Below are 8,312 nucleotides of genomic sequence, written 5' to 3'. Positions count from 1 at the left end.
CCGCTCCCGGCGGCCGCGCGTGCGGGCGGCTCCGCGCGGGGGGATTTGAAACGGCCGCTCCGGGGGCCGCGCGGCGGCGGCGGCCAATCAGCGCCGCCGATTTTTCGCGCTGGTTCTGGCCGGAGGAGGGGGCGGGGCCGCCGCGCAGGACCCGCCGGAGCTGCTGCCGCCGCTGTGTCGCCTCGGCTCCCGCCGCTCCCCGGCACCGAGATACCGCCGCCGCCTCGCCCGGCTCTCCGGGGAGAAGGATGCGCTAGGGCACAGGTCGGTAGGCCGGCAGCGCGGCTGGCTCTCCCCCGCGGGAAGGGAGGAGGCACCCGGGGCACGCTCCCGCAGGCCCCGGGCGGGAGGCGGGAGCGGCGGGAGCGGCGGCGGCGAGGCTCGCCCGCCCGCGGGGATGCTGCCGCCCGGCCGCGCGCCTCGCCGCGGGCACTGGGAGCCTCTCTCCCGGGCCGGGACTGCGAGCCCTACCCGGCAAAAATGCAGCGGAGGCGGCGTGGGGGACAGGGGGTTCCGTGGCGGGGCATCCGCGCCCCCCCTCCCGCCCCGGCGCTTCTCCCGGGGACTCCCCCTCCCGAGGCTTCGCTCCCCTCAAACTTACCGTCTCCATCTGCTCGGGCAGCCCACAGCTCCCGTTTCCCCCTTCCCCAGAGGAGGGCTTTTTTGTTCGCTCCCCCCTCCTCCCCCCGCTACCTGGCCCTCGCTGCGGGGCCGCGGGTCCCCCCGCCAGCCCCTCGTCACCCCCCCCCCCCCCCCCCCGGAGGCTGCCGCAGGATTTGTGCCGCTGGCTGGGCCTGACTCTTGGGTGGCGGAGGAGCGGAAAGGAGCGATGCCGAGCCGGAGTCCCGGCTGTTGCAGCTTCATCCTTTCCCCCCGACCGCCTCCTCCTCCTCTTCGGCGCTGCGGGAGGTCGGGGGCAGCATAAAGGGGTAAAGGAGAGGTGCCCACCCGTCCCACCTCCTTCCCCGGGGAACGGGGGATCAATCAGTGCAAATCAGAAAGAAAACCAGAGCGGGGGGACACGACCGATGGGAAGGGGGGAAAAAACCCTCCCCAGGATTTAAACCACCCCCTTAAGAGGTAGTGAGGCTGCAAATGTCCCCCCCGTGGCGGTGAGGGTGTGGGGAGGTGGAGGCTGCTCCTGCCCCTTCCCGCCGGGTAGGACTGAGGTTGTACGGCAGCAGGAGTGAATGTAACTCTGGAAATGTATGGAGGGGGAAGCCATGTTTGATTTATTCCTCCACTAAACACTGGTGTGATGATCCTTCTACTTACACCCTTCTGCAGTCCATCCTGGACCGGTATGGGAGGAGAGCCTTGTTAGGAAAATGGAAAGCAAACATTCCTGCGAAGGCGTGCGGGATCGTTGGCTCGATATTCATTAAGTATAAGAGGACAGGGCTCTTGTAACTTGAATTGATATTTGTGTGGTAAAAGAGCCTGGGGAACTTGTATTCCCAAGGCCATAGTTACAGCTCATCTGCTGTGGCTTTACCGCTCTGGGGGTGGAGAAGGGAATTTGCCATACTTCTTGAATGTATTTATACTTGCTTTTTGGTTTTGGTTTTTTTTTTTTTTAAATATGTCGGCTGAAAGGAGGAGTAAACACTAGTAGAAGTACAGAGACGGTAAACACCATATTTAAACAGATTTCAGAGAAAATGGGCTTCTTGCTAACAGGCATAAGGCAAGCAAGAGGCTGGTATCAGTCATTGCCCATATATTTCGTGTGCATGAGTATTTTCTTATTGGCATTTACATTGAAATTGGTTTATAATGATTGTTAAATTTTGGAGCTAGTGCACTACACACTGAGTAAGCTAAATAGGTCTGCTTTAAAAAAAATAAAAAGAAAAAGGAAGATATGTTTGGCTTTTAGCCTTTTCATACATCCAAGGAAGGTAAACACTGGGGTGGAAGTGAAGTTTGTAATAGATTTTGCTAAGAGTCCTTGCTAGTGACTTAAGCAGACATATATATACATATATATATAGAGAAGGTTACTAACATTCCTTACACATGGAAAGTGTGGCTTCAGCTGCAAGAATAAATTGGTTCTTCATGATGAAATATTTGTATGTTAGTAGAATATCTGCAAACTTATTGCTGAAGCTAATTTTTGCTTGTTTGCTGTGGAAATTTTGCTTGGGAAATGCAGCATATCACTGTTAATAAACTCCTCAGTTTTACAGTGTGGTGAATTTGACTGTGGATTATTTGACTGTTGGATGAAATAATGGAATTAAACCATTGTTTTGCAGGGCTACTTAGGGCTCAGTACTTAAAGTATATGCAATTTTTGGTTGCTTCAGTAACTATATCCCACACATTAAATCATACAGGGATTTTTGTCTAGTATGCTACCATCAGAAAATCTGACAGGTTTTTTCAGTAAGTGAATATAAATGCTATACATATTACTGGATACAGTGTGAAGGTATCCCTCATACATGCTTGGAAAAATCCAGGTATTAAAAGTACAGTAAAACCTACTACTTTATCAAATATTATTTTAAAATGTCAGAAGAAACTAGGTCATTATACTTTAAGGGTCTAGATTTAAAGTACTTTAGAAGATGGAAAATAAAAATAAAATATATTATTTTTAGTTCAATATGAATCCAACAAATGGCTGGTAAGAATAAAAAAAATTCTGTGTGTGGGGCTACGTGCCTTTTCTGAAGCCAGTGGTAGTTTTGCAGGTGAGATTATTGCATGTAAATTACTGCTTGTGTGCAATAGACTGGATATTACAGCAAAGCCGACCCTGCTTGGGTTTAGATTGGAAGCAAAAAATGACTGTTGATGGGTGGCTTTCTAGTATTTTGGTGGTGAATATACATATAAATGCGAGCTTGTGTCCAAAACACTGCACTAATAAAGTAGCAAAGGAATGGCAAGAGGAGATTGTTTTTCAGTGTCCTGTTGTTTGTGGCCCTTTCACCTCTCACTGTTGCACTTGAGCCTGCTTTTTGTTCCACCAGTGTCAGTACATTTCCCCAGCGAGGTCTTCTTTCTGCAGCCTGATAAATGTGAGTGTTTCCTTGTGGTCAGTCAAAGCCTGTTGACTGCGCCGGGGCTCCATGTGCACAAATGTTCACCTGCTCTGCTCAGATTCCTGTGTCAAGGATCTGGTGTGTGATGGGTAGAAGATACAAACAGAATTTTTGCAGCGATTTGGTCACTGCTGGTCATTCCTGCTTATATAACCACATGATATTTCTTAGGTTTTAAGCATAGAAGATGGTTTAATGCATGAAAATTGCATCTATTTCCTGTATAGAGCAAGGTAAAGGGCCAGGCCTTTTCTGGGAAAAAAAATTAAACCTCTCCTCGAGAGCAGTGTGCTGCACAGTGAGAAGCATCCATTAAGTGGTATTGCTGAAAACAACAGATTCCCTAACAGTCAGTAATCAGGCATGAGTAAAGAACTGCTTGGGTGGGACTAATAATAATGCCATAGATGATGACTACATGTTTTAGTACTGTGTTTGTGGCTATACTATTTGAGCTCTTTCATTACTTTCCTGCAAAGAGAATTGAAGTGGCCTTCTGGTTGAGTAGATGTGATAGATCTAATGTAATTATCAAATCCAGCCTTGGGATGAAGGAAGAATGGAGATCCTAGAATCAGAGAATGGTTTGAGTGGGAAAAGAACTTAAATATCATCTAGTTCCACCGCCCTGCCATGGGCAGAGACACCTTTCTCTAGAGCAGGTTGCTCAGAGCCCCCCTCACAACTAGATCAGTAAGTCCCGTGTTTGTAGGGAACTTTACAGTTAGGCTGCAGCTTGGAGAAATGTTTTCACCAAGGGTGCACTCGGATCTTGGTAGTAAATGAGAAGTGGAGATGGAGCATGGCACCAGGATAAGTGCTCAGGTTGTGAAGTGAGTCCAAATTTCCTTTGGTGCAAAATTACAGAGAACTTGGGAGAAAGGGGGCTGGTAAGGACAGCCTTAATGTGCCAATATTCACTCTTCTGGTTGTAAATTCATGTAGTTGTTTGAATGGGTCAGTCAGCTATTTTATACAGTTAATGATCACTTGGAAGGTTTTGATTCTGAGAACATGTTTGAAGGAAAAGAGAGAAAGTACCTAAATTTTCTACCTTCACTGCACCTTCAAATTAGTTTCTCTATGACCTGCAGTCATTGGAGGTAGCTGTAAAAAATGTATTTACCTTTTCCCTGTCACTGACAGAAATTACTAAAATGATACATCAAGTATTTTTTTTAAAGCTTTTATCAAGTTTGTCAACATCTCTAGTAGTTAATTAATTTATATTTTCTAGTATCAGCAGGAAGAGAAATTTTTGAAATCTGTAGAAGGAAAATGTAGGCCATATTCCTTTCTGGTACCCTTTTGGTTGAATAACAAGCTACAAAAGTACTCAAAGTTCATGGTGAACAGGAATATATACTAATATATATTAATACTTTGTGATGATAGGTAGTGCATGATGGACTATGCATTAACCTTCCTGGCAAGCAACTCTAAACTTTAGCACCAGATAATCTATTGACTCTCTGCTACATACAATAAGGAACTTCTGTCCAAAACATACAGAAGATTACAACATAATCTGAATTTTTTAAAATGCATGATATGTGCAGTAGACAAATACCTGTGAATCATGCTTGAACCAGAAGCAGGATTTGTACTGTCCTTGCTAATGTTAAGGAATAATACCATTGCATGGAAGTTATTCTTACGATACCGTGGTGTGCTGAGCTACGTGTGGAAAGTAGGGGTTTGAAAATGTATTTGAATGTTTCATAGCAATCAGATTGCACTCAGTGAGTATGGAAGAGTGAAGTACTAACCTAATGTACTTCACAGTTTTCATATGTTGGGCAAAATGACTTTGCCCTGGGGCACCACTTGTGCAGGATCTCATATATGACTTATTGTGAAACTAATAAAATATATAAGAGACTTAAAGCATGTTTTAAATTGCAAGGATTGCTCAACAGGTGATGGCTCTGTTTCTAGTTTTGTTCCCATCCTTTTAGCTTGTCCTATTTTCATCTTGGTGAAAGATAGCAATTTGATCTTCTTTTGAACTTTCAGCTCCCCACCACAAATTTGAGCTATTTGGGGTGAGGATACATAGGTGGCAAATGACTGGAAAACTGCAGCATGATGTGCTGTTGAACTTGATTTTGATAGAAGCTTTACCATTTTCCCTCTGCTGTCTGTGAAGGATATGTTGGTTTTCTGTGTCTCTTTGGAGAAGCACAAGGACGTCTTGTTCTGTTGGCTGACAGTGATCACCATTTAACTATCTTTGTGACATCTCTTTGGCTTGTGCCTTATACAAAATACTAAAATATTAGCATCTCACATCCATGCTAAAATACACATTAAAAATGTGTTTTATACAGAATCATAGAGCATTCTGAGTAGGAAGGGACCCCCAAGGACCATAGAGTCCCATGCTGAAGTAAGTGGCCTGTACAGGGACTGAACCCATTATGTTGGGGTTATTCACACAATGCTCCAACCAGCTGGGCCAAACTCAGGGTATACAAATCATCTTCAAACGTATTTGGCCTTGAGGGCTAAGATCAGAATTCCATGTTTTCTTTGCCAAAGTCAAAGAGCATAACAGGAGTGAATCCTGTTCTCTGAGTTCTGTTCTCTGAGTTCTGCCATAGTAAACAAGAGATACAAAAGGAGCAGAAGATGAGATATTCTGTGACAAAAATATCTTTAGAGAAAAGGCTGAGGTTAGGGAAGATTGTGTTAGAAATGTGATTTAAATTGAATTTGAAATATTTTGAAAAGCTACTGATTAAAGAATAAAAGAAGCATTAGAAAGAATATGTAGTAATGCAGCCTTCTGTCATGGTGTTTGGGAGCCATTCCATATATTTATTCATTCTAATAAGCAGAAGGGTAAATGTTCATGCTGTGGCATGGGTTAGTCTCTGGAGCTGAGGTTCCCAAGATCACATATCAGATAAATTAATCGTGGGACTTGCCAGCCTTGGTGGGATTCCATTGGAGCAAAGATCTTGACTGCACTGGCACTCTGAAACATCTAAATTGGGGAGTTATCTCTGTAGTAAAGAATGCTTAGATTCTAGTCTGATAATAAAGCCAGAGGGATTTAAGCCAAAGTATGAACCTTGTAGAATAGTGTAGGGTGAAAGATGTGAATATGGATCATTTCCCTATATGGAGTGCTTGCCAACAACTTTCAATCAAATACTTCAGAATGAAATTAATGTTGTGATTTGTCTCTGAGTGCAAAATGCAGACTCAGAAGCTGGTTTATAGTAACACTCCTGAACAAACTAGAAACAAATGCTGGGATTAAATGTGGAATGTGACTGAAATTCAGCAGTAGTGCAAAAAAACAAGATCTAGTCATAAAATGTGTAGCTGAAAGTACATGTGCAATATCTGTTCATCAGGTGAAAGCCTGGCTCAAAATGGTAGTGATAGCTGAGCCTTCAGAAACTCTGCAAATAAGGAGAGCAGCTACAATTGCTTAACACTACTTATTTCTACAGTCAGAACTAGATTTTCCCATGAGAAGTATGTACAACACAATTTGTCCAAAGAACTAAATTTGATAAGACCGTGAAGTAATGCACAAAGCTAGTACTGTGATGAAAGGAAAGCAAAAAATTGTGGGAGATACCCACTGCAAACCTCTCTACACAGAAGTTTTGGAAAGTGGACAGGAAGGAATTGGTTTGTTAGACAGGGAAGTGTTTTATCTTTCTGTCTTTAAGTGGAATGGATAAGGTACACTATATCTACAGAAACTTAAAACTCAAATTCCAGACCTTTTACCTCTAACAGTTACACTAATCACTTTCTGAGAGATTTTTGACGTAGATGTAGCAAAAGAAATAAAAAAGGAATTAAGAGCCCTGAGAATGATGGTAATGCATTTTGGCAGGAGCATGGTAAATCTCCAGCACAGGGAAATACTTCAAGTTATGTCCAAACCAGAAAGGCCACTTCATAGCAAGTATTTGTATTTGTTTGAAGAGTGTCTAATGTCTGAAGTCTCAGGCCTTGCTTGAGTGTTCCTGGCATACATCTGCCAGTTCCCTCTGTGTGTGTGTTTTGCCTCAAGGAAACACATTGATAGAATTATTGATGTAGTTGCATGTATATAGTTATGGTCTGCGTGAAGTAGATCAGAGTTAGCATAGTATGGCCAGGATCACATTATAGTCAGTTCCATTCAGATGTGGGTATGTGCAGTTTTTAGTGAATGGTGTGTATCTGTAAGTTAAATTCTGTAGTGCCATGGAGCCAGGATTAATTACCTGTGACCTTTACCCTCCAGATCTTTACCTAATGCTATGAGATGTGAAGCTGAATGTACTGGGTGAAAGAAATCAGCTATTTGTACACATTACCTGTCCACAACAGAGAGGTACACCGTGAGTGCAGTGTGTTGCTGCTTCTGTAAACAACAGAAGATGTGGCCAAATGCTGCTCCAGGATTATTATGCCCTCTCTGTACATACAGCTGGGCCTTCGTAGTGTTGGCAAAGCCTCACATATCTCCAGTGTTACTGCCACTTCCTAGAATGATTCCAAGGCACCAAGTGTGCTTCTGGCATTTAAATGCACCCACTTGGATGAAGAGGTTTAAATGCTGTGATAGACAAAGACAGCAGACTTGTTAGGGTCTAGGCAAAATGACTATAGCCTCTGGATTAGAGTTAGCTGCTGTCTGGTCAGATCTAGGAAACACTGATTTCTGTAGTGGTGTAGCAGATAACATCTTGTTAACACTGCAGTTTGATTCATTGCCTATAACATTTTGTGGTGTCATCCCAGGTTTGATCTTCCCTCCCTTGAATTCCCTCAGAATTCAAACGATCAGAAATTTTCATGATTCTCTTGGTGAAGCTTCAGGCAATTGCTATGCTGTCACAACTACATATGGGAATAAGAGCAGAATCAGTGGCCACAGTGAAGAGGAAACAGATTATAGTGTCTTTATCTGCTGCAGTGAATATTATTTAAGCCAGACGATCCAGATCCTGAAAGTGTGGTGCAAGGAGTAGAGATGGGATTAAAAAGGTATGGGGAATTACAGTAGTGTTAGACCAGGTGAAAAAGCAATATAAATAAGGAACTCTGCACTGAAGTGCTGTGCTCTTCGAGATTGTGTGTGATTGTGTTTGGTTCTTTGTTCCCAAGCTATGTAGATGCCAGGTGCACAACTCTGAGCCACCTGAAAGACAGGGAGAGACATCATTTCATTGGTGAGCAAAGACCTAAACTGAGCAAGTGCTGAATTGTTGGGTCCTGTTTTGCTAGAGAGAGAGAGAGAGA

The 8,312-nt window shown here is 43.8% G+C and overlaps 1 protein-coding gene across 8 annotated transcripts in view; it reads left to right on the top strand.

Annotated features, from left to right (window-relative positions):
• NSD2 (nuclear receptor binding SET domain protein 2) overlaps positions 1-8,312 on the top strand; it is a 98,650-nt gene that overhangs the window by 24,905 nt on the left and 65,433 nt on the right. Inside the window, exon 1 of one of the 8 annotated variants that reach the window (XM_030238827.2) lies at positions 136-264. The exons of 6 other annotated variants lie outside the window; for them this stretch is intronic. The gene's annotated coding sequence lies outside the window, so the exon portion shown is untranslated. Of the gene's footprint in view, positions 1-135; positions 265-8,312 lie in introns of those variants that run through there. One more of the 8 variants, XM_050973907.1, reaches the window with a different exon arrangement.

The sequence above is a fragment of the Serinus canaria genome, chromosome 4 (assembly GCF_022539315.1).
Source record: "Serinus canaria isolate serCan28SL12 chromosome 4, serCan2020, whole genome shotgun sequence".
Taxonomy (NCBI): Eukaryota; Metazoa; Chordata; class Aves; order Passeriformes; family Fringillidae; genus Serinus; species Serinus canaria.
This window is presented reverse-complemented; position numbering and strand designations above follow the sequence as displayed.